Source organism: Harpia harpyja, chromosome 17 (genome assembly GCF_026419915.1).
Source record: "Harpia harpyja isolate bHarHar1 chromosome 17, bHarHar1 primary haplotype, whole genome shotgun sequence".
Lineage (NCBI taxonomy): Eukaryota > Metazoa > Chordata > Aves > Accipitriformes > Accipitridae > Harpia > Harpia harpyja.
This window is the reverse complement of record NC_068956.1, coordinates 21065530-21091601: the sequence shown is the minus strand read 5'-3', so window position 1 is coordinate 21091601 and position 26072 is coordinate 21065530. Positions and strand designations below refer to the sequence as shown.

At 43.3% G+C, this 26072-nt stretch overlaps 1 protein-coding gene and 1 long non-coding RNA gene across 2 annotated transcripts in view; one reads left to right on the top strand and one right to left on the bottom strand.

Moving 5' to 3' along the window:
* The window catches only part of ZC3H12C (zinc finger CCCH-type containing 12C), a 44415-nt gene extending 28529 nt beyond the window's left edge, over positions 1 to 15886 (bottom strand). The window contains exon 1 of the mRNA XM_052812771.1: positions 15607 to 15886. The gene's annotated coding sequence lies outside the window, so the exon portion shown is untranslated. The remainder of the gene's footprint in view (positions 1 to 15606) is intronic.
* Positions 15887 to 16587: 701 nt separating this feature from the next.
* On the top strand, positions 16588 to 25363 carry LOC128153550 (uncharacterized). The gene is made up of 4 exons (XR_008239009.1): positions 16588 to 16954; positions 19016 to 19119; positions 22601 to 23158; positions 23704 to 25363. It is a non-coding gene; the product is annotated as an uncharacterized LOC128153550 (long non-coding RNA).
* Positions 25364 to 26072: the final 709 nt, after the last annotated feature.

Below are 26072 nucleotides of genomic sequence, written 5' to 3'. Positions count from 1 at the left end.
TCTGAACTCAAAACATAAAACAAAACAGATTAGAAACTTTACGAAAATAGCCAGGCTAGATCTGACACACTTATGAATAGCTTCCAAAGCACAAAACTTTTGACTGGAACATATTCCCATCTGAGAGCATTCTAATGCTCTATCTTGCACTACAGTATCTTCAGATAGCCCACAATGGAGCTCTTCTTATTTTCACAAACACAGGAAATTTTACCTATTGTATGGTATAATGGAAAAGGTGTTTGATTTTTTTTTTTTTACTTAAAAGCTTTTTCTACCAGTCACAAATTAAAGTAAATAATAGCTTATTTGCAAAAAGGGTAAATACTTATAACTTAAAGTTGAAACCTCCCCTTCTCCCCAGAGGGCTAGAGGGAAATTTGTTGTTCTGTTGATGGCTACTGCCTACTTTTTTCAAATTCTGGGAAATACACCATTACTGATGCTTTTGAAAGTTCCTTAATAGAACACACTGAGTGAGATCATTGCTCTTTAATATACTTAGTCTTCAGACATAACTGTTTTTCTCTCCCTCTTTTTCCAAGAGACACCTAAAGTGTGCAAATCTCAGCCAACACACACGCTAGCTACGTTGTCCAAATGCAAACTGATACGCTGCAACACCAGAAAGGTGAAACGTCCCATTTCTGCAGAGAGAAGCCCATATACTTACGTTCGCTGGAAAACACACAGACATTGGTTTCTTGTAGCTGTTCCAGAAGCAACTCCTTAACACGATTTCAGCTGCAGACTTCAGGCAAGCAAGCAGAACAATGAATGGACGAACAGATGGACCCACGATGTCTTTGCTTAACCTATTACTGAGCGGACGCGGAGCCAATCACAACCCACAGAGCTCACAATTAGTTGGCCGGGCAGATGCAAGGCAACCTCCCCACCCTGCATCAGGTTTGGAGGTTTCTAAGATAAGCAAGTTGATGTCATTCTCAGGGTCTGCCCCGGGCAGCATGTGTATTAACGAGGGGTGTGCAGCAACAATAGGCCATACAAAAGAGACTAGCAGGCAGCTGCTGTATGAGAGCCAGAGTCATTAGGGAGCAGGCTGCCAACAAGAAACACCTGGCTTGGGCAGACTTCAGCTTCTCCTCATTGTTTCTAATTCATGAAACAAAGAAAGGAATTATTTTTAAGTAGTAAAAGTTGTGAGTTCCTATTAAAATGTATCAGTCTTAAGGAATATAATCCCTTCTATTACGGAAACAAAAAGTTCATTGTAACAAAAAATATTAAAGAGAAATAAATCTATCAGTAGCTATTGTAGACCCCTTTTCTTGTTAGCAGAATTAATCATATTGGTATAAAGTGCAAGGAGGTATGAAAGGAGCCCACACTAAACACTGAAATGTATTCAGAAACCGCTTTCTGAATTTCCTGACACTTTTGTACATCATTCAACAAATGTAATAAACTTGCATTTACATACAACTCTAACAGAGTACTTGTGGGTAATTTCACTGGAAGGTGAAACTGATTAAAATAAAACCACGTAATGTTAATATATGGAATAATGGATATTTTTAAGCAGCGGCACTGAAACATTACAGCACTCAATAGAAAGGAACTATGAACCACTCTTTTGTTCTGGAGTCACTCATATTTGTTTGCAACAGAACTTCTTTCCCTTTTATTTCACAGATCTGTTCTAGATGCCAAGATCTTCCTGTCTCTTTGCAGTGACGAAATATTTGAACAAAACTCAGGAGCTAGGCCATAGCCAACTTTTTATTATTTTTATTTTTATTGAAGTAAGCCACATGGAAACACAAACTTCAGTCCACACCTCCCCTCCCTGCCCAACATTTCCAATACCACCAAGCCCTGCAACACACATATTTAGCAATGTAACAGTAGCAAGGTTTGATGCTTGATAAAAAAATGTGGAGCAATGTGGACTTTCAAATAAAAAGCTGCCACTGCTGGTAACTTCAGTGAAGACAGATCAGCCAGAGAAGGGGATTCTACATTTGCAAATGCTCATTGGAATGACTACTAGAAAAGTGTATTTACTGAACTTCAGCATCATTACATGACTAAAAGCAATAATGAGAACCACAGAGGCAGCTGTCCTCCTCTGCTTGGGAGGACAGGCAATCTGCTGGGAAACATCTACTGTGATTTAAAAGTAGAAAAGAACGAGAATAGGTTTGTTAAAACTGCTTTGAGTCATTTCCCAAGCTTTATGTGGATATTAAGTGATTCAACTTGGTAAATGAAATCACATACCATCATGCTATTACACTGATGCACTTATCATGTGCCCAGATATTAAGCTGCAAAGCAGAAACCCCAACTATAGTTTCTCTACACTGTCCATTAAACACGCCTAAGAACAACTACTAACACCACTATTTTGGAGCTTTTAAGTCAGAGGCAGGAGGAGACTCCTCACTAATTTCTGCCACTGTGAACACAAAGGGTGAGAGAAAGCTACCCACGAGCACAGTGGGACGCCTGATCTCCAGCACTGGATTAAGCCTCTTTGCAAACAGCGAATAAAAGCAGTGATCTGAAAAAGCTAATCAGTCCCTGCTGTGGTATTTAGACTACCTCAGTTGCCGGTATTGGATAATGTTAAGCATATTAAAACTTCTGTAAGCAAAATAGGAAGCCAGTCCAGTTCACCTATGTCCAAGAACCGCCCTTAAATGCAAGCAGGATCACTTGGCTAGTCATAAGTTGGCTATCTCCCTGATTAAAGCCAGGCACTTCTTTTGTGATACCAGAAATGCTTGTTTTGCAGAGGACAGGTATGATACCCTTAACGTACATCCCTTAATGTACATCTGTAACAAATTGAGAACTCTGTAGCACAAAAGTGGTATACTTAAGGCTCTACAAGCACAATGAGGGCAAGCGTACGATCCAGCTTAAAAATCTGCCTTAAAAATAAGGTTGTAAGAAGTTTACTTGCAAAGACCTCCCCCCTCAATGTCTTCTACAGTAACAATAAGAATACCACTCCCCCCAAAACAACTCTCCATACTCCAAGTGCATGTCTTCAGGGAACCAGGTCTAAACTTTAGCTGCAGATTAATGTTCATGCTAATGCCATGCTGCAGCACTATGACCAAAGTCAGAACAGATACAATCTGAAGACTTATGTCATATTGTTTAATTTACAGAAAATATTCTAGCAAGCTGTAGTTGCATGAATTAAGAAGACATTTTCTAATCCTACCTTGTGCACCATGTCAGTTGCTTAAACCAGCTACCTGTTCTGGAAGCAACTTCTCAGCTCTTCCCTAAAGGAAGCTGGGCTGTCCGAAGTTTACAAGGTGGCAGATCGTCCTATTAAATCATGCTTGTGATGACAGAAAGGCATTCATATTACTGTTTAACCAGTACACGAGGCTTCCTTCTGGGAATGATGACCACAATAAAGAAACCTTAGTAAGAAACACTGTGGCTCTCCCATCACATCTGTGAGAAGCTATAACAGCATCACTATAAGGCACACATGCAAACGGACAAAGCAAGTTCTACTTCTTGTGCTAAAACCTTCAAAACCAATAACCTGACTAGTTCAGCAATCTCCCATTACCATATCTAAAATACATAGAGTCAGTAAGTTAAATCCAGTCACCAAAATACAGCAAACATAACAGCTCTTCAAATTTCTGGTCTTGCAAGATCAGTAAGCTATAAAAACCTATTTTTGTGGCTCCTGGAGATCGGACATTGTGTACAGTGCTCGTCAGGTCCCTAATGCTACTTGATCAAACAGCAGGCCAGCACAAAATCCTGAATTGGCTGGTGATGATGGGCTCAGGGACACCATGGTGGAAGGAGATTTCCGAACAGCACACAGCAAGGTGATGGGATGCTGCAGGGACGCAGACCAGGGTGAATCTCTCAGCTGGGTGAAGAGCAGGAAGGGGAGCATCCCCTCCCCTCCACTGCCCAGTTTGGTATGAAAAGCACGCATGGGAGGATCAGAAAGACCAAACGAGGGAGAGCTAGAGCAGCTGGGAAATTCAGACAGCGTAGGCTAAAGATATTAGGGAAGCACTACTATAAGGGGAAAAAAAACAACCCTAAAAAAAAGCTGCTAGTTCCAGCCAACTTTTGTTGTTTCAAACACACTGAAAACAAAGCCTTATTTAAAAAGAAATTATTTTATGCAAGCATACAAAATGGTCATTCTGTAACTCAAGTGGTACTATTGCAGCAATTAGAAAGACAATTTGTCCCATTAAAGTATTTCATTACCTTTTATTGTAGAACTTTATGCTAAGCCTCCAGTAATAAACGATGCATTTGCAAGAATACACTGCACAAGTTAAATCAATCACATACCATTGCATTTACTAAATAGAAATGAAGGTTGTATGCTACAGACAAAACTCACTGCTGTGCCGTTGCAAAATACCCTATATTTACTGTTGGACTTGGAAGCTGCAAGGGAGATGCTTATCTTTAAAATTAAGAGGTGACAATACAACAGAAATTCTTCTTTTCCAGTTAGTATGTTAAGAGATGCAAACTATCTTAAGTGGAACACTTTGAAAGTTTACTTAGTTTTGAGGAATAGTAAGTGGTGCTCTAGACTGTATCTACACACAGTCATAAAAACCCCCCAAAACTACCACCACTCTACAGCCATACAGAGGAGTGAACTAAACAACCAGTAAAAAGTGCCTACAATTCAGAAAAATTACTGATATTATGATAAAGATGAGTAATGCTTTGCCTAGAGAATAACTAGCCTTTAAAAAAACATATTTAAAAAGGAACAACTGTCTTTTCAAATGCAGTGTAATTTCTCTGTAGAAAAATATGCACTTTCAAATGCATTAAAACAAAGCAGCAAAGAGTTCTTTCACTCTTTCAAAGAAGACTCAGCTGTCTGTATTTATCCTTAAAATTCAAAAAAGCAGAGATGCATATTCCAGCAGACCATCATCCTAAAAGAAGGTTACAAGGTCTACAGTTTCTAGTATAATCCCATTAGATCACCAGTATTGACTGCATGCAAGACTTAAGCGAACCATTGCAACACTTACCATGACGTCCTCTAATATGTTTTGAAGAGGAAAACCCTAAGTTTTATAAGTAGTGATTACTTTTTTGCTAACCATGGGTGTAAACGGATCCAGTCTTTCCTTGTCTGTGGGTAGACAAAGGCTGTGACCATGAGCTGTTTGTCATGAGACGACAAGGTGTCCGCCTGCAGCTGTGCCTAACTGCACAGTCTGCCTGCATTAGGAGCCCAACAGGCCTGAGCCATACCAGACAACCACGCAGAAAGCATAAAGCAGCACTCTGTAACAGCAAAAACACTGGCATCACCTGTCAGCACCATACTGAGAAGTAGCTCCTGAAATGAGATACGTTTTCTGAAGCAAAGACTTCCATTTTGAAAGTGAATAGTTTTGATCACGTGACAAAATAAAAACCCACTATGCTTACCTAAGAGGATAATGAAAAAGTAGTTCTCGGCACCGTAACTTTGGATATCCACTGTAGGCATGGATCCCTAAGCAACGCTCCTTCCACAGTATCACAGAATGGTTGAGGTCAGAAGAGACCTCTGGAGGTCATCTGGTCCAACACCCCTGCTCAAGCAGGGCCACCGACAGCTGGCTGCCCAGACAGCTTTTGAGTATCTCCAGGGATGGAGACTCCACAACCTCCCAGGGCAACCTGTGCCAGTGCTCGGTCACCCGCACAGTAAAAAAGTGTTCCCTGATGTTCAGAGGGAACCTCCTGCATTTCAGTTTGTGCCCGTTGCCTCTTATCCTGTCCCTGGGCACCACTGGGAAGATTCTGGCTCCATCCCCTTTGCACCTTGCCTTCAGGTATTTACATATGTTGATGAAATCCCCCGAGCCTTCTCTTCTCCAGGATGAACAGTCCCAGCTCTCTCAGCCTTTTCTTATAGAAGAAATGCTCCAGTCCCTTCATCATCTCCATGGCCCTTCGTTGGACTCTCTCCAGTAACTCCCTGTCTCTCTCGTACTGAGGAGCCCAGCGCTGGACCCAGCACCCCAGGTGTGTCTCACCAGTGCTGAGCAGAGGGGAAGGATCACCTCCCTTGACCTGCTGCACCCCCCCTCCTAACACAGCCCAGGACACGCTAGCCTTCTCTGCCACAAGGACACATCACAGGCTCAAGGATTTTCCCATCTTTAAGTGGATGCTCCAACTCAAGTGTGGTTAAACCCAGCACAAAGTCACTATAACCATACCTGCACGAGTACACCAGGGCACGTGCACACAGATGGCACGAGATGGCATGATCAGAGAAGTCCTGTTTCCAAGGGCAGTAAGTCATGTGGCCAGAAATTCTTGGGTTTTGGGGGGAATAGACACCCAAGAACACTCCACCAAATGTGTTTTCCTTCACTAGGCACATAAGCAATGTGACCGTTTCCACAGTTTGGCTGGTTAAGGTTCAATTTTGCAACTATGTCTGTGTTCGTACAGGTAGATCCCTTCACTCCCTGCTCTGATACAACCATGTGTAATACCCGCCCCATTCTGTGAGTCTTCCTTTAAGACCAAGGCCACAGTTACCGTTTCCTGTCTGAAAAAAAAATAAGGTATTTTATTTTAAAATGCAAATGTAAGGGAAAAACACAACTGCCACAAGCTGCCACTAGCACCAAGAGTCTAATAGTCTTTTTAGCTTTCTTTAAAACTGCACTTAATATAATATCTTGTATTTGTTTCTGCCCTTTTGGGGGATGCAAGAGCCTAGAACACCTTAAGTTATTAAGAAAATTACTCAAATTAAAACTCCTTAAAAAGAAAAAAAAAAATAAAAATCACCTGCCACTGGTTTTCAAATTCCAGTCTAGAGACACCAAAGGGTCTACTTTTTTTTTTTTTTTTTTTAACACACTTTACCAAAGAAACTCACAAAAATCCAACCTGCAGTTCAGCCTCTTTGACGCTGGGCCTACCAGCTCTAGCAACAAGTTTTCAGGGATTTGCAAGCCAGAAAACATTGAAAACCCATGCCATGCACTAAGATGGCTGTTGAGCAACTGCTCTCATCAACACCACAGCAGCACGGAACACGCTGCCGATTCCTGCAACAAATGGGGGAACAGTGTTTATTTTAAGATTATCACTGGAAGGCACTCTGTTTAATTCTTTCTTAATTTTATTATTTATGAATTGAAGCAGAGACACTGAGATACAAAGCACTCTAGAAAAAAAAAGTTTCCAGCAATACACGTTAGATTTGATCTCTTCCCACTTCCAGAATGAGTCACGCTGTCTGGATGCTTTCTGAGCATGAAAATTTGAACTAATTAACTTTCCCTGTTACAATATTGGGCGGCCAGACAATGCCTACAACTGTACAAAGTGTACGCCGTCATGCTTAGCAAAGTACTTTTATTCAAATTTGTTCTGTCAGAAGAAAATCCTCTAACAAAACTAACATGGTTATGTGGAAAAAAAAAAAAGTATTCTCGTCATTTAAATACAAATTTAAGAGACTTAGCTAGTCAACCTAACATCTTTTATCTGTGCCACAGACTATTATTAAGAGTTTGAAAGGCTCGTCAGAGGAGAATGGGCCTCTCAAACTGTCTAGTGACATGGCCAGGTTGTGTTGCAGGTCGTGCTGCTGGCAACAGAGCTCCATAATCTCCAAGGTTCCTGGACAGAGTTCAAGGTGTTGGTTGGACTCTGCATTGCCCTAAATGGCTTCACAGGGTTACGCTTATTTGAGAGACAATTCCTGTGCCTGTACCACACGGCTGCAGTTGTCACTTTGGACTGGAGCCTTCTGCGAGAGAGCTGCCAGCAGCGGATTTTCTGCAAGACTTTCAGCCTTGCCATTTACTCTCTACTGGGATGAAAGAGCCAGAGAATACATTAAGGTCCAATTTTTTACCCGGCTTTAGTAAGTTAAGAACCAGGGAAGAGAGAGATGCTCATGTGGTTTGTCGAGACACACTTAGGGTATAATTATTTCTTACTTTCTGGGGAAGCTTTTAATAGACCTGACAAGTAGCAACAATAGCCAGATCTTGCAGAAAGTGAGTTACTGTAACTGCAAATCCAAGTCCAAAAATAAATAGAGAGAAAGTAGCTACAAAGAAGTCTATCTTACTACCTGTCATTTAGGTATGGCTTTTCTTCAGATTTACTATATCCCTGAACTCAGGAGAGACCACCAGGAAGTCCCCACACCTAAGTATGTATGCCAGGCTTTGAAATCCTAGTATTTTATATGTTAATAAAACAGCTTGCTCACTTTTGTTTAATAACCTAATATATCAAAAAGAGACAAATCATCTGTCAGTGATTCCACATAATTTTTGTAGGTCTTCAGAGTCTCAGAGTAATTTCATTCTAAGCTCAGAAGTTTGCAGCTTTTAAAGTAGAAATTAATATTGAAGACCAAATTTCCTTATGTTTAGTCTCCACTTTATGAATCTTTTTTCTTCCCCCCCCTCCCTTTTTTTTTTTTTTTTTTTTTTTAAGTTGGAGAGCTGACTAGATTTTAGTCCTGTCAATACCTGCACAGATTACTTCATTAAGGTTAATATTTCAAGCCCTTTTTGGCCTCCAGAGCTCACATTTTGATTTTCAGAGTCCCACCTTGTCATAAAGTTAGATCTGACAATGGCAGATGCAAATGGCAAGGCTTCATTCAGAACTGGTGAAGCTATTAACATATAGAATTAAATAATTTGGTTTGGAAGGGATCTCCGGAGGTCAGCTAGTCCAACAAACCCCCACTCAACACAGGGTCAACTACAGTAGGTTGCTCAGTGCCTTTCCAGGTCAACTTCTAAGCATCTCCAAGACTGGAGATTCCACCACCTCCCCAGGCACCCGTCCCAGTGTTTGAGTATCCTCATGGTGACATTTTTTCTTCATCTCCAGCCAGAATTTTTTCACTCTAACTTGCAACTGCTGTCTCTTGTCCTTTTGCTGCACGCCTTCAAATAGAGTACTTTGTCTTCTCTATAACCTCACATTACGCAGCTGAAGACAGCAATAAGATCCCCCTTAGTCTTCTCTTAGTAAGGCTGAACAAATCCAGCTCTCCCAGTCTCTCCTTGTACGTGATGTACTTCAGCCCCCTAATCACCCTGGTAGCCGTCCACCGGACTTGCTCCAGTAAGTCAGTGTCTTCTCCTGTCCTTCGGAGACCAAAACTGGACACAATGCTGCAAATGCAATCTCGTCAGTGCCAAAAAGAGGCAAATGATCATTCTCTGCTTGATCTGCTGGCTGTGCTCTTGCTAATACAGCCTATTTGGCCTTATTACCTATTTTTTGCAACATCATGTTGCACTTATCAAGGGATGAGGCTTTACTTCCCACAAAAGCATTCCATGTCAGCAGATGAAATAAACTCTATTTACAATGCCTGCTGGAGGCATCTGTTTTCAGTCTGCCCGCTACAAACGTTTTCTCTCCAGAGCTCCCACAGGCATACCGATGAGCATATCCAAGCTGCAGATGAACAACTCAAACTGCTCACAGAAGTACGTGGAGCACAGCAACAAAGATCAACCTTAAGATGATGATGCTTGTTTTCACACTAATGAGTTTGCTTATCTGAGGTCTCCCTTGCAACAGCTACATACATCAAAAAGTAACCAATTTGTAACATACTGATGTCTGAAATTTAGTAAAGTGTCCGGTGTGAAATAGACTGCTACCGCAGCCTCACCAAACTTTGGAGCCGCCAGTTTTATGAAACAAATCAGATGGAAGACCATCACCAAATACGGAACAAAACCTTACGGAGAGATCGTGCATGGTACCAACACAGTCAAACTTATCAAAGCCAATTATTTTGAGTCTTTTTCAAAAGACTGGCTTCGTAATTCCACAAGGCAAACACACACTAAATCTCTGGAGATCCGTAGTTTAGTATCTCCTAATTTATCAGGCAAGGGTGGTTTACCAAGTTTCACTTATAACATAAGCGACGGTCAATTCAGAGAAGACAGAGAGCTCGCAAGAAAGAAAGTGACAACTTTGAATGAGTCTTGGTAATAAGGTCAAACTCCAGCTAGTGGGCACCACCTAAACACATTTATGAGCCACACAGTCTTTTGCTGGAACCAGATAAAAGTCGCATCAATGTATGCATGATACCAGATGTTATTTTCTTCCACACAACGGCTACAATAAAAAGCTATTAACAGACAAACGAACAAGTGGCTGGGGAAACAACAGCTGAAGCAGAAAACTCTGATTTTAATCTTTCAGCAGTAAGCATGGGCTGTAGCTCAGCAGCAACTTCAAGAAACCCAGACTGCAATCCCAACAGCGACAGTTCCAGAAACACTAATGAGTCCAACTCACAGCTCAGCAAGAGCGGCAAAAGCCCAGTTGGCAGCCCAGCAAGAATGGCAGCAGCAATCCCAGAAGCAGCTGCTACAGAGACTCACGAACGCAGGTGCACAGCCCTGGGCACTTGTACATCATAGCTGTTCCCCAGCCAGAACAAACCGTTTCCAGAGGTGTATATGGCATTACAAATAGTATGTATTGGAATTATTGCTGAAGGAGAAATCATCCGAGGTTTTCAAATCAGTTGAATGTTTTAGGTGGAAAGGCCTTAGGGGATGTTGCTGCAAACTATGAGGCTCTCAGACCCTCCACTTAGATAAAGTGGAGATCTCCATGAAAGTGCTGATGGTACTTTTTACAAGAGAAATGTCTCTCATCAAGGATGAGGCCATGCACTGATGCTGGAAAGATTAGATAACTCAGTGATTCAAATATTAGCTTTACAGATGAGGAAGAATTGAAGAGACCTGTCAAGAGTCAGGGCACCAACGATAATGGTGACTAGGAAAGTACAGATATGAGAATTTATAGATACCAGCTACTCATGTTAACAGTCTGCAGAACAAAAGGAGACTAGGAAAGTAGCTTCTGTTAAAGGAAATACAATCTGTCCCTTTTCCAGCCAATCTCTGCCAAACCTCCAAATCTCATTAGTCCTAAGATAAAAGGTCTAAGTCACAGCACAATAGAAATTTTCAGCTCATTGCAAAACTTCAAAGTTTGATGGGACTGATTTATCGATTTCACAACTTAACACATTACTTTTTACAGCTCATAGGGGAGGACGGCTCACACAAATGGTCATTTAGGAATTACCACTAGAGTTTTTGTCAATTAGTAAAGGACTCGAGGATTTAAGACTCTTCCCAGCCTCTGAGCTTTACCCACTCGCAGCAAGCAGACCGCTTTTCAGGTATTTGCAATAACGTGTGTCACATTTACTGCTGAACACCTCCAGCTTCACTGACTTCCCCGATCTCTGGCACTCCTCTGCAACTTTCAGCCACCTCCCAAGACATTCTTTTCATACCAAAAGAAATTACAGTACTTCTTCCATTGGGAGGATTATTAACGTCCGTTGAACTCTCCTGCACTCCCAACCACTGAATGTCTTGCTTTGCCTCTCCCTCCTCTCTCCCCACTCTTTTCTCAAAATAACAACTTCCTATTAAGTAAAATCCCTCCTCCTGAATATAGCTTTAGTTTCCTCACTATCCACCCTCAAGAAAACTATAATTTTAACACAGAACACATTTTAAATACTTTGTATAGTCTTGCAAAAGTTTTATGCAGAGGACATATTTATCCTGAAAGAATTCAGAACCAAATCACTTTGGTCTAAAACAGAGGTATATTTGTGAGCACATAGGAGCTTTCTACATTTAAAGGGCGGCAGACCCTGGGATGGTCTAGCATTCTATTCTGTATCTATCTACCCATATACACACACACACACGTACACATATATACGTAAACAGACATCTCCCCTCCCAGGGAGGAGAGTAACTTATGTCAAATTTTAAAGTGTTACACTGGTATCATAAATCAAGCAAATACAAACTTAAAATGGCCAGGCAGACAGAAGAGGTAGTCTGGCGCATGCTGTGAGGTAAGCCTGGAAGAACGATGAATCTCGGAGTTGCAGAGGGTGAGCTTCGTTACTCCCCAGGGCAAAGTTGAAAAGGTCTTGTCTGGACCTTTCCAGTCAGGACAGCAGAAGCACAAGTCTTTAACTTTTTCAAAACATTCTCATTCTGCAGCTATGATTCAAGAATGAATGGAGCTTGAGTTTACCACAAAGCTAAAATAATTCCGTAACTGGGGAATACAATATCCTTGCAGAATAGAAAAGTCAGTGTCAAGTGTCAAGCCCAGCACTTCATACTAAGCAAAATACAATTTGGATTTTTGGTAGCGCAAGCTGAGCCTTTTACACAAGAAATGTGATCTAACCTGGAGTAATCAATCCTGATAGGTAAGAGAGAAATGCCTAGTTCATCTAAGCAGAAAGCCCCAAGGTTATGAAAACCTCCCTCAATTTCTGCTCATCACTAAACGACATGGTAAGGAACATGCTTTTTGACAGACCCTCAAGCTGTTACACAAAAACATTTAAAGATGCAGAGCTTTACAGGGAAAAATATTCGTACAGTATTTTTCTCCTCTAACTCTGGAGAGCTACCTATTCCACAAGACATATAGAAAAAAAATATGGAGAGAGAAAAAATAATAATTTTAAAAAAAAAAGAATATTAAGAAGAAGAGGAGGAAGAAGGAGAAAAGGAGTGGGGGGGGGGAAGAGATAGGGGAAGAGAAATGCCTCATAGGTCTACCAGGAAGGCAATTATGAGCAGATTACAATTGATTTTCTAACTATGTGCTAACTGGAAATGACTATGCTTTGAGACCAGGAGGTAAGAAAAATTACTCTGCTTCTTGTTACACCATCTAACCTCTGCTTTTGTTATATTCTACCTTTAACATATAATTTAGTAACTAAAATGAAGTAAGCGTCAATTCTTTCAAGCATAAAAATACAGGCTTGTTCAATTAATGGGTTTCTTGCTTTAAACATATGGTAGAAGTAGTACATTCATTGTAAATATTTAGCAAGCTTGAAGACAGCAGGCATTTTAAACATAACTATACATAATAAGAGATGTAAAGCATCACTATACAGTAACTTCAGTCCGAGGACAGAAACATTTCAGTCTCTTCACAGAAACAACACACTGCAGTCTTTGTATAACATCTGTTTCTTATGGTACCTCAGATATAGTTTCCAGTACCACAAGACAAAAAATGAAGTGTAACCACCTTAATCACTAATAAGGCCACTGGCTAGCTGCCATGGCAACAAACACTACGGAAATGAGTGAATGATGAAATCTCTCTTGAATAACTTAAAAAAACCCTTATCCATGACTTCCTAGCTACATGTGGGACACTGTTTCACAGAACAGCAAAAGCAGCAGAATAATATTTACAGAACAGGAAAAAGAGGAGTTTTACACCATAACCTTACACATCACACATTTTCTAACCTTCCTCTTCGTTACTATAATCCCCTCCCCTCCTTTCTTAGTATTGCCTCTTTCAAGCACTTCAGTTTTTAAGAAGTATTTAAAATACAGACTATGAAGACATCCATGACTGGAAGCTGAGGCTAGCGAAATTCAGATTAGGATGTGTTTTAATTAAAAAATAAAGTGCAACCAGTGAAAAAAACTACACAGACTTTAAGTGTTCAAGGGCTGATTTTTTAAATTTTTTTTTAATTTTTTTTCAGATTACTGGTTCAGGCCAGTATGGGTCTGATGCAGAAAATACCAAACAAGATTTTATGACTTCTGTAATGAAAGAAGTCAAACTAAATCACACACCTCCTTTCTACCGACCATGGAGTTGCTTAGCCATAGCCATTTCTGAGTACAACAAAAACTGACCTGAGCCAAGCAAGTTCCTCATTTCACTTCACACTGACTTTGAATTGTCTTTTTCCGGCTCGCTTGAAAAGTATTTTCAGCTGCACATAGGATGTATAAGATCTCACAGAAGAAAATCTCATAAGGTTTTTGACTTACCTAAGTAATACGGAACAGTAAATAGGTTTCATCAGATATTGAACAGAATCTCCAATCTTTTCAAGTCTCAGTGACTGCAAGCCTAGTTTTCTTCACAAGAATAAACAGCTCTGGAACACCAATAATGTTTTTAAAGGTTGGTACAACCCAGGGAAGCAGGCAGTGAAATCACTCCAGCAGACTGTTGCTCAGCTCAGCAGTCAGCCTGAAATGCACAATCTACACAGATGAGTCAAGTCTGGATAATCCCTTCATGCTCTGTCAGGTTGAGAGTATGAGGTTTGTTTTTAAATTGCATACCTTCGATAAACTCCACTTCTCTTTACATTTACATTATAAGATGACTTTTTTTTAAGGCGTGCTTTGATTTGCAGTTGCCTAAAAATATTGTTAGTGGAGCTCTATCAGGACTTCATAAATAACAACTGCCTTTTTAAAAGGATCACAAACGGTAATGGTAATTATAAGACCACTGAGTGCTGCCCTGTGGAAGTCTAGTTTAGTCATAAAGGTGTAATAACCGTCTTGGACTAAAACCATAAATACGGCAGGGTTTGTGGAGAGATGAAATACCTTGAATTGGTTCGACTGCCTCCACTAGGATAAAAAAAAAAAAAAAAAAAAGGAAGTTCCTGAATTCTGAAGACTAATTAGTCTAATTAATAAAAAAGAAGGGGGGGAGAGAGAAAACACAAAACCCTTTCCCTATTTTCCTAAAATAGTTGCAAATGTGTTTTATGCTGACATAACAAATTCTCTTTAAAATGACAACACATCTGAATTTTTATCCATTTGCTACAGTACACTCTGTTGAAGTGTAACCTCACCCTGGAGCATCACCAGATAGAAAACTTAGTTCATTAAGATTTATCTAATACAGTACTGGAAGAAGTGTTATCATGAACTCACTGGCTTGCTATATGGGCAAATGCCAAGTGGTAAGGAGACAGTGGAAGAGGAAGTACCCTGCCACTTTGAAAAGCCAGACACACTTCAATGGTTTATTTTCTTTCCAGATCAAAAGACTACGCTACTGCTATCTTAAGTATGCTGTTAATTGCATAACCCCAAGAGCCGCAATTATGAATTATGTCTCTGCTTTGCAAACGCAGACCAAGAGGACAAGACACAGTAAACAAGACATTTCAATACATCTACTGCTAAAGAAGTGTGGTCTACTGTTCAGTGCGATGGGTTTACTTAACCCAACTTTCAGCGACACCATCGCGTAAGGGCTATCTGGCCCTATCAAAGCTACCAAACCAGAAACGTGGACAGGAGTGCCAGACAGAACCAGGACCAGCTGCAGAAGGTGCTGCACCAACACAGCCCAGCAGAGTTTCCTCCCCCGGGGGCATTATAAAATAACGTCACCGCTCCACAAATACAACCGTACATGCCCAGCGTTACTCAGACATGCCTGCAGAATTGGGTCCAAAACACACAGGTGAATGAAAATTAATTTTTAAGAGAAACTGAAACTTAAAAGCCACAGCTGGATCCGAGAAAGGTGCAGCCAATGCTTTTAGAGGTTTATGCCTATTACGGTTTGGTTAAACAGAGCAAGCCAACTTACGCAGCTGGCTCCCTCACCCCAAGCGTGGAGAGTAAGTCTCCACTGTTCTCCGAGAATTACTAAAAAAAAAAGAAAGAAGAAAAACCCACCCACCAAACCCAACCCCCCCAACCAAAAGTTAGAAGCGGGGGAACGGCAGGGTAGGTAGAGTACCTGAAACAACTTCCAAATTCCTTCCCAGGCTCCCGGTCCTCGCGGGTACGTGCCTCCCCCGGGACAGCTGCCGCTCCCGAACAGCCGCGGGACCAGCCGAGCCGGCGGGCCAGCCCGGCGCTGCCGGGAGGCACGGCCGCTCCCGCCGGCTCAGCCCGCGGCTCCCGCCGGGGTCGGCAGCCACCGGCTCGACGAAAACTTTCCGCAAGGACGGGGCCCGGCCCAGGGGCCGGCCGCGGGGCCTGCCGAGGCGCGGGGCGGCCGGCGCCGGCCCGCCGGCCCCCCCGGGGCGGCGGGGCAGAGGGACGGGGCTGTCTCCTACCTCCCCGGGAAGCACCGAGAGGCGCCGGCGGCGGCGGCGGCGGCTCCTCCCCGCCGCGCCGCGGCCTCCGCCGCCCGGGCGACCTCCGCCGGGCGACCTCGGGGAGGCGCCGGGGGCAGGGCCGGCGCCGCGGCCCCGTGTTGACACACGCGCCGGCTCGGCCCCGGCAATGGGCGGCGCCGGGGCGGGAGCGCGGAGCGGGGCAGCCGCCGCCGGCCACGGCGGGGCAGGGCCGGGCACGGCACTCCCCTCGCCGCCATCGCCGGGGGCAGCCGCGCACCCCACCCCACCCCACCCCGCCCCGCCCGGGGCCGGGTCTCCCGCGCCCCCCCCCCCCCCCCCCCCCCCGCAGCCACCCACCTGCAGCCTGCCGGCAGCCGCATGCCGTGAGGAGGGCGGCCCGCCCCGCCGCCCGCGGGCGGGAGGAGCGGCGGCAAGGTCGGCTTCACCTCGCCCGCCGCCGCTCGCCTCATGCCCGCGGGGCCCTGCGGCCGGCCCGCCGGGATCCCCGCGCCGCCGCCGCCGCCTGCCGCCGCGCCGCGGGGAGGCCGGGCCGGGCCGGGCCGGGCGGCACCTGCTGCCGAAAGCTGACGGGGGAACCGCCCGGCCCGGCCCGGCCCGGCCCGGCCCTCGGCGCCGCCTGCTGAGGGCCCGGCCCGGCCCGGCCTTCGCGGCGGCCTTCGGTGGTGGGCAGCTGAGGGACACGGGTCACCCGCCGCGTGGTGGATTCCCGCCGCGGGCGGCGAAGGCCGCCGTAGTTAGCACCCTCCCGAAACACCGAAACGTTACCGTCTGCGGCTGGGGCTAGAGGGGAGGAGGCACCGGCCTGAAGCCGTCTGGCCGGCGGCGGTTGTGCGGTCTGGGCAGCGGGTCCTCCCGGCCTGGCAAAGGTCCTGCTGCCATCCGAGGAAATCTCCGTGTGCTTATGGACGTTTACTGTGCAAGCCTCCCCACGCCTTACTGCCCCTGCCTTTGCAGACGAGGAGAGGGAGGCCGGAGAGCTTTTTGCCAAGGATAACAAACTCGGTCTGTGGCGGAGTTGGTAGAAACCTTAATTTCCGTCCCGCGTTCTAATTATGAGATGTTTCCTCCCACCCCGCAGTTACTTTTATGCAGATGAAGTAATCTACCTCTCGCCATCCCACCCTGCCTTCTGTGCTCCTGCCGAGGCGGCTGGTTAGAAGATATGAATGAAACTCCGGTGGTGTGATTACAGCTTGTGAGCCGACTGAGCGTATCGTATACAACATACAGCTATTGCTGCTCTCAGACTGGAAGTGTGTATTTATGATTGTTATTCGCTCCTATTCTACTACTGAAGTTTATAAAAAACTCTTCTGGTACTCAGCAGAAAATGAGCTAAATTTTTTTAAATTTTGCATCTAATCTATGCAAATCCTACACAGAAGTACGAGCCTGAAGGGCCGCTCTGCAGGGCTTATTCTTCCAATAATATGTGATCCTTGCCTGGACGAAAGATTGTAGAGGAACAGGGCTACGTTGCTTTCCCGTACATGTTTCAATAAACCCTCCCTCTTAGAGCTGACATAGTCTGTGAGAGCGATGGCGTGATTTTGTCCGTTCAACTCATTCGGGACAAGGTCTGTTGAATTTCTCAGTGTATCTTATCCCTGTCTTGGGCATGAGTTTGGAGGGTTCAGCTCATGATGTAAGAGGCTGGCTCTCTCCCCTGGTTAGTTACTTAGCTGCGCAGAAGGAGTTCGAGACCTCTGCTGAAAAAAAATAAAATGCTTGTTCCCTCAATCCCAGATGTGCTGATGCTGTTTCAGAGTCAGAGTGGTGTCCAAATGCGACTGTGAATATTAATTTAATAGAGGAAATTGGTGAAAGCAAGACTGAAGAATTAGACGCTTGCAGTGCTACTTTTCTGCTTATTATGGAAGCCTTTGCCGGTGATTGAGGAGCATATGAGTCAGTTAAAAGCACTGCAGTGTTGGAGAAAATGATTCTCAATTATCAGAATAAGAGAGAACAGAATAATATGGAGTGGAATTGATTTTGGAACTACTTAAAGTCACAAGAGAGTTTCACGTTAACTTTTTTTTCCCCTTAGTACTCTATAGTTCCTGCTGAGTTTGTCTAAAGGATCTTTTTGACCTCATCTCCTGCTTAGAAGAGATTGTGATTCTGTAAACCTACAGTACCTTAGTAATTGATTAAAATGTGCTAGTTATAAGCACAAGTTAAATCTGCTCAAATGTGAGGTTTACTGAGCTGCTTGATGTCACTGCATTGCTCATTGGTAAAACATCATTTCCCCTCTATTGCCTTAGGAAGTGAGTTGCTGCCCAATTAAAACAGATGTTTGGGAGTTGGAACCCAGGATTTTTCTGTCTTGTGACCACAAACACCAAATAGGGCAGTAGTACCTTGGAAAGGGAGGTTGTAAGCGTTCAGAGACTTTCTCTGGGTATGACAGTCAGGGGCTGGGGATTCACACGCCTCCAGAACTTCCCACATCTCTCTCTTCCTTGGGGTTTCGTTCCCTATTGTATGTCCGCATTCTTTCCCACATCACCGTTTTTCAGGTTTTGGCTGAAACTCAGGATTTCCGTAGCTTCTCTGGGACTTTCACACATTGCACAACACTTCCCTGGTCAGCAAATGGAGGAAAAAGTTGTTAATAAATGAGAACACACTCGTGGGATTAATCAGTACTTAACAGCAAGAAGAGGGAAAACAGGACCAGCTGCCCCATTCTGAAACCAGAACCTCCTTTGTTTCCAGAATCTGTATTTGCATAACTACAACATAACAATACAGAATAGCAGAAGTTTATAAACAATACTTTTTCTATAAAACTGGCCTCCTATACATATAAACTCTGATTTCCTTTCTGTCTTCTTTATGAATCTGTCGTCAGACTTGCTTTAGCAGCTTTGCATCAGTTACCTCTTTTTTTAATTAAAAAACTGCACATTCATATTTTCAAAATTTCTTTACCTTCTCAATTATATTGTGCATTTAATCTGCTATTTCCGCTCTCCCCTTATGAGCTACAGCTGATTTCCATGACTTGAATATTTTCTGCCTGTAACATAGAGAATGCCTCTTTTATTCCTGCAGTTGTCCAATGAGCTGGCCAGCCCCTGTAATTGAACCTACTCCTCACCCTCTCAGCCTGGGAAACCTGCCTTTCGTGCCTCCATCCACAACAGCCCACTTCTCAGGTAACCCCTGCCCAAAACTCTCTTGATCAGCTTGTTCTTGAGATTATCAGATATGCCAGAGCAGATAACTGATTTCAGCAGAATGTCATCACTATTAGTGCCTGTTGCTTTTGTCTTCTTAAATAACTGCTGCTTTACTTGAAGATCCTAAACATTAAGTCTACTTCTTGCTGGCTTTCTGCTTCAGTCCTTTGTGTACCTTTTGCAGGTAGACCCTCATCCTTTCCTTCCACTTAACCACAGTTATGGTCCCTGGTTCCAAACTGACATCCTTGAAATGTCTAGATGATCTGTCAGCTCTTTGTTTAGCCTCCACCTGGCATTATTTTCCCTTTTCACCCACCACATTTTGTCCAGTTACTCTTTCATCTCAGAATCTTGTGCTGCTTCTGCTGTTATTTGCATGGAAAAGCCTACGTACTTTATATGACAAAGCTGCTATGACAATGTACATTTTGTTAATTTATGTTACCACAGCAACATAAGTCATGAGTCATGCAAAAATGGAATGTTAACATTGTTTGATATTGTACCTTGGTATTCTGATAAAAAGCTAGGGAAATGTAGTCTGTGTGGAGCTACTATGGAGCTGGGGCTTAACTAGGTAGATAGCTGTGCCTACAGAGTAGGTATCAATGGCTGGTGACAAAATGGGTTTACCAGGTAGGATCCTCTAGGAATCTAAATCCAGTTCTGGTGAGTTCTGGAAGGAATTGTAAGCATGTTGGAGGAGGGGATTAGGATCTTGACAAATAGAAAACTGGTCTAGAAAACATAAGGCACAGGTTGGGGGGACAAAAGCAAGCTGCTGAGCCTAGACAGGTGTAAAAAATTGCACAAATTCAGGAAAAGGAACAATTGGTGAAAAAGTAATCTTCCAGAAAGGAATCTGGAGTCTACCCTAAGTCACAAGCTGAACATGAGTCAGCAATGTGTTTTCATGGCAAAAATAGTAAACATCCCAGGAAGAAGTATGTGTGGGAAGCAGTCCGTGGGCTCTATGCAGTATTGGTGGGACATCAGTGGAAGGGCTAGTTTTGAGCACCATAGCTCAAGAAGTTCGTGAACCAACAGGAGACAGGGCAGGTGGCAACAAGAATGAACAGAGGACTAGGAAGACTAAAGGAGCTGGAGTTGTTTGGGCTAAAGAAAAGAAGGCAGAAGAAAGACATGCTAAGAGTCTTCTTATACCTAAAGGGTCATTGCAAAGAGAAGGGGAATAATCTATCGTTGGTGGGTAGGGTAGGTAGGGTTTTGTAATGGGCTTAAATTGCATCAAGGAGAAAAAGCTTTTTTAATGGTAACATTACAAAGGGTATAATAGTGTCTCCATTACTGGATGTCTTTAAGTGCATACTGGACAAATAATAAGTACTATTGATCTGGCATTGGAACTGGAGGATGGACTACATGACTAATCAAGGTCCATTCCAGACCTATTTTTCTGTGATTACATGTAATCTGAGGCTTCTCATTAATCATCATTCCTTTACCCAGTCCCATTGCACATTCTGTTTTCTTTTCAAGTAGGATCCCTAGTCATTCCTGTGTTCTTTGGAGGACAAAAAGTGTTTTGTCCCATTTTTCTCCGAGTGTAGTTGAAGACCAATGCCTTTCTCTTTTTCCTGGCAGCCTGCAACGGACACAGGCTGGTGAATTGTACTGCATTGAGCTGCTGAGAGAACTACGGTAATTACATGTGAGTCAAACATGCAATAAAAATCATTTAGATGACTGTCAGACTGATGTTGTCAGTCTATTCAAACACATTCTCCATAGACCCTACAAAATGTTAACATAAATCTGAAATTTTTTAGACATATACTAGATAAAATTACTCAAGTCATAAAATGTTGCTGTATTCCAGGCCTACCTAATGCACACAATCCTAAATTCTCCAATCTTCACTGCCAGGAACCCATGGAAGTTTTCAATGTGAACTGTACTATGTTACTTATTTTCTAGGCTTGGTTTGGTTTTGCGAAGTCTTGTATATTTAAAAAAATGTAGTTTAACATTCACTTCTACATTTCAATTTAAAATAAATAGCTTATACCAAGAACAATTGGCATTTGTTTACTTGGCAGATCTGATCAACAGACAGCATTCCTGATAGGTTTTCTATTTTTCCAACCATGTTATCTATTCTAATTAGGTATTACTCCTTTCTACAAACTTTTGCTGTTATAACCTTAAATCAGCATGTCTCTGAGAGCAGACCCATGCACATCTTGGGCACCCTAGAATAAAAAAGCTATTGCAATAATTGCCAATGCTGAATACATTTATTTGCTGAACTTTTAAAGACAATGTTCATCACGAGTTTAAACCTACCCCTCTGCCCCTTAAGGACAACTTTGGCAAATTGTATAGTCATTTTATCCTTTCAGAGAATGAGGATTTTCTTCCTGTAACTGATTTCTTGTTAAAGATTAATAATGTGCTTTTCTACGCAGAACACGTATTGCCCATATACCTGTGCTGATCAACATATTCATAGGTGATGTGGAAGAAGAGGCAGGGAATAAAGTGGGAAGATTTCGTGATAATATTGGGTTTCTCAAGATCATAAGAACTAAAATCCAACAATGAAGTACCATTGACTTCATGTGAGGCAGAAGACATTGGAGTTGTAATGAAAATGTCAGTGTTCAGCCGTGGCTGAAAGAAATAGATATTAAGAAGAGAATAGGAAACAGAAAGCATCATTATGCCACTGTTCATGGTGCTTCAGTTTTTTGAATGCTGCAAGCAGCTTTTGCCTTCATATCTCAAAAGAGATACGGTGGAACTAGAAAAGAGTAATATGGATGATCAGGGATATGGGACAGCTTCTCCATGAAGTGTGGCTGAATAGACAAGACTCTTCAGCCTGAAAAGGACAGCCAAGAGAGGGTATGAGAGGGATCTGTAAACCATGGATGGCACAAACCCCATGACTTGAGTACCTGCCTTTCTTAATATAGGAGTTAGGGAACATCAGATTAAATTGTCAGATGTCAGGTTTCAGAGAGACAAAAGGGGAAGTTCCCTGAAACTACCAGTGTTGTCAAAAAGCAAGTGGATATGTTCATGGAATAAAAATCCATCTAGAGCCGTTAAAAACTAAAGTGCAGAGACCTCTGCTTCAGCAAATCCCTAAGATAGCTCCAGCGCCAAGTTCCAGCCCTGCTGGAGCCTTTATACATTTGTTTAATTCTTGTGTTTGGCAGAGGATGTCTTCAGCTGGCCACTGTCAGAGAGAGGTCCTGGGCTGGACCAAGACACGTGTCCCAATGTGAGCATTCTTACTTTGTTGTTTATTAGCCTGCTCACTGAGAAAGCTCTGAAACCCTTTGCCTTGTCTGGGGCTGTGCTTCTGCAACCTTGCAGCACTGCGGGAGACACAGCCTGGGAGGTGATCAAAAGAATAAGCAGGAGGCAGAAATCTGCCTTTGATAAGTCAAAGCTTTTTTTTTTATTTTTTTTTTTTTTTTTTTAGTAAAAAGAAGAAGATTGTCTCCCACATTCATGGACTCAGACAAGCATGGACAGATGCCTGACTCCATTATCACCTTCTCCTTCATCATGAAAAAGCCAAGCAAAATCCTAGGGCACTTTAAGGCCACAAAATGGGTCAGTAATGCTGGGGGTGGGGGAAGCAATGAAGAAATTCCCTTGCTGTGCCTGCTGGAGAGTGAATCAAGCAGATACAAACCTACTTTCTGCAGCTGGGAGACATCACTTGAGGGATCCCTGAAGTGGTTCAGGGCGGGGGTCATGCTGTTCTCAAAATTTCCAGGGCATCAGCAAGAAGAAGTATCCTCTGTCAGCATATCCAGAAGTATGATTGAAAACTAGCATGGGAATCTTCTTCCCAGCAGAACACAGGAAAGCAAGAATTTGTTGTTTGAAAAAGTCTGTCCGACAGGAATATTAAACAGGCTTTCACTTAGCAGGATATGTACATGTTGGCTTCTAGAGACCAGGAAGGAGAGAAGTCACCTCAAGCAGCAGCTTATTGGAGAACTGTGAGACGTTGTATAGCCAGAGGAAGAAGGTCAGTGCTGAGGGATTCTTCATACCTATGATCCCCTTTAGGCTGGGGAGAGCACTGGGAGAGGGTGATGGAGAAACCCAATGTTAGCATAAGAAAAAGAATTTTGTCCCTGTTTTAGGAAGGTCTTTGTTACCCCATATATTCATCTATTGCTACTGTCATGCTTTGGTTTAATGAATAAGGGAGACAGGGACATGGGAGTGTAAAATGCCTTCTTCCCATTTGTTTACTATTGGGTGTTTGTATTTTGAAGCAATGAAAATTCAAACAAAAGTAGTTGCTACAGCATTTCAAATTTTGAGTAAAAAACCTTAAAACATTGAGCACTTCCGGATGCATAAATTTTACAGAATTTTCATTACGCAAAATGAACCCATCCTTAGTTGGGGTTTTTGATTCCTTGATTAGGAAGAAATTTTCACTCTGAGATTTCGTTTAGTTTATCTGAAAATATTTTAAATGCCAAAAATTAAAATGAAAGAGCACTTGGGTGATAATTTTCAGATAATCAAATGCTGACCTTAGCTCTTTTATTTTCTTCATAGCTGGCAAAAATTGGCAGAGCCCTACAGAGGAACAAGCTCTTTTCTGTCCTTCAGCATCCAGTATGGCTCTTAGTTATATTCTGCTGTTTCACCTGACAGTATTTTTATTATAAAGCCTTGGCTGCAGTGACCATGAAAGGGTGGAGTTCAAGATCCTTTGGGCAGCAAGGAGGGCACACAGCAAGCTCACTGCCCTGGCCTGCAGGAGAGCAGACTTCGGCCTCTTCATGGATCTGCTTGGTAGAGTACCATGGGATACAGCCCTGTAGGGAAGAGGGGCCCAAGAAAGCTGGTTAATATTCAAGGATCACCTCCTCCAAGCTCAGGAGCGATGCATCCCAACAAAGAGGAAGTCAGGCAAAAACACCAGGAGGCCTGCATGGATGAACAAGGAGCTCCTGGACAAACTCAAACACAAAAAGGAAGCCTACAGAGGGTGGAAGCAAGGACAGGTAGCCTGGGAGGAATACAGAGAAATTATCCAAGCAGCCAGGGATCAGGTTAGGAAAGCCAAAGCCCTGATAGAATTATATCTGGCCAGAGACATCAAGGGCAGCAAGAAAAGCTTCCATAGGTACATTGGTGATAAAAGGAAGACTAGGGAAAATGTGGGCTCCCGCCAGAAGGAAATGGGAGACCTGGTTATCCAGGATATGGAGAAGGCTGAGGTACTCAATTACTTTTTTGCCTCAGTCTTCACCAGCCAGTGCTCCAGCCACACTGCCCAACAGATGTAACAACAGATGTAATCTGCCTGGACTTGTGCAAAGTGTTTGACATCGTCCCACACAACATCCTTGTCTCTAAATTGGAGAGACGTGGATTTGACGGATGGACCACTCGGTGGATAAGGGATTGGCTGGATGGTCGTACTCAAAGACTCAACAGCTTGATGTCCAAGTGGAGAGCAGTGACGAGTGGCGTTCCTCGGGTCGGTATTAGGACTGGCACTGTTTAACAGCTTTGTTGGCAACATGGACAGTGGGACAAGTTTGCTGATGACACCAAGCTGTGTGGTGCTGTCAGCACGCTGGAGGCAAAGGATGCCATCCAGAGGGACCTTGACAGGCTTGAGAGGTGGACCCATGCAAACCTCATGAAGTTCAACAAGGCCAAGTGCAAGGTCCTGCACATGGGTCAGGGCAATCCCAAGCACAAATACAGGCTGGGCAGAGAATGGATTAAGAGCGGACCTGAGAAGAAGGACTTGTCGGTGTTGGTTGACGAGAAGGTCAACATGACCCAGCAATGTGTGTTTGCAGCCCAGAAAGCCAACCATATCCTGGCCTGCATCAAAAGAAGCGTGACCAGCAGGTCGAGGGAGGTGATTCTCGCCCTCTACTCTGCTCTCATGAGACCCCACCTGGAGTACTGCGTTCAGCTCTGGGGTCCCCAACATAAGAAGGACATGGACCTGTTGGATTGAGTCCAGAGGAGGGCCATGGAGATGATCAGAGGGCTGGAGCACCTCTCCTATGAAGACAGGCTGACAGAGTTGGGATTGTTCAGCCTGGAGAAGAGAAGGCTCCAGGGAGACCTAATAGCAGCCTTCTAGTACATAAGGGGTCCTACAAGAAAGCTGGAGAGGGACTTTTTACAAGGCACTGGAACAGGTTGCCCAGAGACGCTGTGGATGCCCCATCCCTGGAAACATTCAAGGTTGGGCTGGATGGGGCTTTGAGCAACCTGGTCTAGTGGAAGGTGTCCCCTGCTCATGGCAGGGGGGTTGGTCCCTTCCAACCCAAAGCATTCTATGATTCTATAGTAAGTTTTATAGCTCAGTGCCATGGGTGGTTGGTGCTTTTGTAAGGTGAAGTTATACCATTTTGTTTCCTTCATTTTGGTGAAGTCTGATCTTACTGACGCAAAAAAAGAATCAATGCTTGTGCTTTTTTTTCCTGGGGGGTGGTGGTATTATTTTGTATATAGTTCTGCTTCACGATGGCTCAGAAGTGAACACAACAGTTTCCACAGATGAACAAAATGACTTTTGGTTGCAGTGAGAAGTTGTTTTTTTCAAGAACTGTGCAATTTGGCCAAAAGCTGCTAACTACACACTACCATTTTCTTAGTGGTTTTGTGTATCATTAATGAGATAGCAGTAATACCGTCTCTCCTAATGGTTGCTGTTCTTTATACCTTATCTCCTGGGATATGAGAATCTCTACTTTCTTTATTCCTTCCATTTATATAATTCTTCTGCCCCCCTTTTTTGAACAAAGTCCTGAAACAAACAAGCATTAAATAGTCTCAGTATTTATTTATTCATTGTGTTTGAGATAGCAATACTATGATAGCTGGGACTGCGCATCCATGTTCTCAGATTTTGGTTCACTTCGATTTCAAAAACTGGAAAAGGTTTTGAACCA